Source organism: Mus pahari, chromosome 10, assembly GCF_900095145.1.
Source record: "Mus pahari chromosome 10, PAHARI_EIJ_v1.1, whole genome shotgun sequence".
NCBI classification, from domain to species: domain Eukaryota; kingdom Metazoa; phylum Chordata; class Mammalia; order Rodentia; family Muridae; genus Mus; species Mus pahari.
Window position 1 is genome coordinate 49067879 of NC_034599.1, and position 4021 is coordinate 49071899.

Here is a 4021-nt window from a genome sequence, read left to right on the forward strand (position 1 = left end):
GAGAGAGAGAGAGAGAGAGAGAGAGAGAGAGAGAAGCAGAAGGGAGAGGGAATGGAGCTGTCAGCAGGCAGTAAGAACTGTGTAGGGAGATGGGATGTTATAGAAGCAAAGGTTAAGTTAGATAGCTAGCTGAGAGAGTGCCCCAACAAAATGCCAACACTATACAGAAGTCTCCTCATCTTCATTAAACCATAAGCAGGATCTGAGAAAGCCCTGCAATAAAAGTTTGTTGAATAATTCAGGTGATATTCGGAGTTAAAAAGTGCTGGATGTAAATGATGGCCAAAAGCACAGTAGAAATGTATAGGTAGAAAATAAGTAAATAAATAAATAACAGCAGAATAACTGTGTACAACTCCTTTGAGAAAGGTCTGGGGAGAAGGCAGTGCAAATTCATGATAATAAAGTTGTATGACTAGCATGGTGGTAAATGTCACACCAGAAAACTAAAAGAAAAATTCAGGAAAATATAATACAAGCACAAAATCCAGAAGCAAAATCTTGGCAAAAAAAAAAAAAAAAAAAACTCAAACACAAAGCCTAGTGAAAATTTCTGGTAGAAAATGCTGTATGAAAGTGTCAGACCAAAAACTCAGGGAAAAAAAATCAGGGCAAGATACAGGCACAAATCCCAGGACCAAATTTCTAAGAGAAAAATCAAGACATGGAAGTGGGTAAAATATTTCTGGTAAAAATAATGAGAGAAAATATTTGTAGAATCAGATGGGCCAATGGTCCAGCATTGTCAGGCAACAAACAAACAAACAAACATCCTGGGAGCATAGTCTGGGTTAAAAAAATAACAAAAACAGCATAAAGCCAGGGTGAAACTTTTGGAATAATTTTTGAATGAAGAGCTGAACGAAGAGGTCAGGCCCAAGATCCAGGTAAAATTTTCAGGAAAAAAACCAAGGGCACAAACGTTGTTAGCAAAGTGCTTAACTTGACCTGTTGTTCCTTACCCTGACAGAGAACTTGTTGAACTTTGCCACTGGGCCTCATGGACTTTGGAGATTCCCCTAACCTCTGCTTCTAGATCCAACCTATCAGTTTTAAGGTCAGACAGAGCTGTTTTGTCTAGGTAGCCTATATGTTGCAAACGTTCTAAATGTTACAAATACACCTATTCTTCATTTTCCCTTTATAAAAAGAGGTTCTGAGGGCTTCACAGTTTTTGAGTCCAGCATCCTGGCTGCATCTCTGTTATAATCAGTTTTGGAGTGTGCGTTCAATAAACCATCAATACCTGACTGGGGGTGAAAATCCTGGTAAAAATACTGAGCTAAAAGGTAGGCAGGTGTGAGGTAGAATCTCAGGATTGTTTTGATTTGCATTTGGCTAAGATCAAAAATTCAGGTGACAGCAGATGCTGGCCAGGATATGGAGAAAGAGGAACACTCCTCCATTGCTGGTGGGATTGCAAGCTTGTACAACCACTCTGGAAATCAGTCTGGTGGTTCCTCAGAAAATTGGACATAGTACTACCAGAAGATCTAGCAATACCTCTCCTGGGCATATACCCAGATGTTCCAAGTGGCAATAAGGACACATGCTCCACTATGTTCATAGCAGTCTTATTTATAATAGCCAGAAGCTGGAAAGAACCCAGATGTCCCTCAACAGAGGAATGGATACAGAAAATGTGGTACATTTACACAATGGAGTCCTACTCAGCTATTAAAAACAATGAATTTATGAAATTCTTGGGCAAATGGATGTCTCTGGAGGATATCATCCTTAGTGAGGTAACCCAATCACAAAAGAAGTCACTTGTATGCATTCACTGATAAGTGGATATTAGCACAGAAACTTAGAATACCCAAGATACAATTTGCAAAACACAAGAAAATCAAGAAGAAGGAAGATCAAAGTGTGGATACTTCATTCTTCCTTAGAATAGGGAACAAAATACCCATGGAAGGAGTACAGAGACAAAGTTTGGAGCTAAGTTGAAAGGATGGACCCAGAGACTACCCCACCGGGGGATCCATCCTATCATCAGCCACCAAACCCAGACACTATTGCACATGCCAGCAAGATTTTGCTGAAAGGACCCTGGTATAGCTGTCTTGTATGAGGTTATGCCAGTGCCTGGCAAATACAGAAGTGGATGCTCATGCCCCAGTACCGGGGAACGCCAGGGCCAAGAAGTGGTAGTGGGTGGGTAAGGGAGCACGGCGGGGGAGGGAAGAGTATAGGGGACTTTCGGATAGCGTTTGAAATGTAAATGAAAAAAATTCTCATAAAAAATTGAAAAAAAAAAAAAAAAGGTAGGCGTGAATCCGTGCTGAAATCTATGTCTAAGTATGGGTAAAACCACACGCACGAAAGCTGAGGGCACGATCTTGGAAAAGAAGTCAAGCACAAAACCCAATTAAAAATGCTTGTAAAGATGTGGTGTGAAAAGGTTTGGTGAAAATACCAGAACAAAAATTCAGAGCACGAACACGGTCACGAGAGCCCAGAGCCAAGGCTAGGCTAATAGTCTGGGTACAAAGGCTGAAGAAAAACCACGGGAAAATGCAGCCCGAAAGTGCTGGGCATAACTTTCTGCCCAAAATCCAACAGAAAAATCTGGGCAAAATGTATAGGAATAAAAAATTTTTTTTTTGCAAATTCTAATCAAAAGGCACTAAGAAAGCAGGGTGATATATCCGGGGATGCTAAATACCGTGGGGGAAAGTATTGATCCCAAAATCCAGGCAATAAATCAATGCAAAAAATTTGTCCCCAAAATCTGGGAGGAAATCTTTGCAAAAAGTACTGCACAAAGCTGGGAGGAACGTCCTGGTAATTATGTCAGGTGAACATGCTGGGCAAAAAAGTCATGTCATAAATCCAGGAGAATAATACAGAAGAAATAGAAATGATCAGAGGAAATCTGGCAAAGAACTACTGTGGCAACCACTGGTAGCAATATCACATGAACATGTCATGCAAAAAATGTTGGGACAGAAATTCAAAAGGAAAATCTACATGCAAAAAAAAAAAAAAAAAGAAAAGAAAAAAGAAAAAAGAACAAAGGCTGAGAGCAAAAGGAAGAATAAACTTCCAGGTACAAAGAAGATATGGAAAATGACAGCTAAAAATGCTGGATTCGATAAAAGATGAGAGGCCTGGGAAACTAGCTCAGGCCAAAAAAGGTGTGGAAAACTTTAGGCAACCACACAGGGCACAAAAGACCCTATAAAAGGCTCAATGAAAAGACTCGGCATGCAGGCCGGGTGACCCATCCTAGTAAATATGCCAGGAAAACATGCAGAAAGAAACATCTATCCCAGACACCCGGGAGAAAGCTCGGGGCAACTGGGAAAAATAAGGGCACAGAAGCCTGGAGCAAGTCTAGGAAAAAATTCACTTACGAAGGAAGTGTGAAACATCTCTGTAAAAAGTCTCTGAGACCAGACATGAGCAAAGGTCAGTTTAAAAGTCCAAGAAACTGGCCGGGTGTGGTGGCGCATGCCTTTAATCCCAGCACCTGGGAGGCAGAGGCAGGCGGATTTCTGAGTTCGAGGCCAGCCTGGTCTACAGAGTGAGTTCCAGGACAGCCAGGGCTACACAGAGAAACCCTGTCTCCAAACAAAACCAAACCAAACAAAAAAAGACAAAAGTCCAAGAAACTGAGCTGGAAAGATGGATCAGAGGTTAAGAGAGCTGACTGTTCTTCCAGAGGTCCTGAGTTCAATTCCCAGCAACCACATGGTGGCTCACAACCATCTGTAGTGAGATCTGGTGTCCTTCTGTGGCCCGTAGGCACACAGAACTCTATATATAATAAATAAATCTTTTTTAAAAAAAGTTCAAGAAACTATCAACGTCAGAAAAGTCCAGGCACAACTGGTGAATAATCTACATAAAAATCATAAAGATGCACAATGAAACAGCATGTATAAAGGGCAAGCCAAAATTCCAGGACAAAGGTCAAGGCAAAATTATGGACTAAACTATTGAGAACAGCCTATAGCACTGTTAAACAAAACAAACATACAAATAAAACAGGAAAAAAATCCAGGTCCATAAA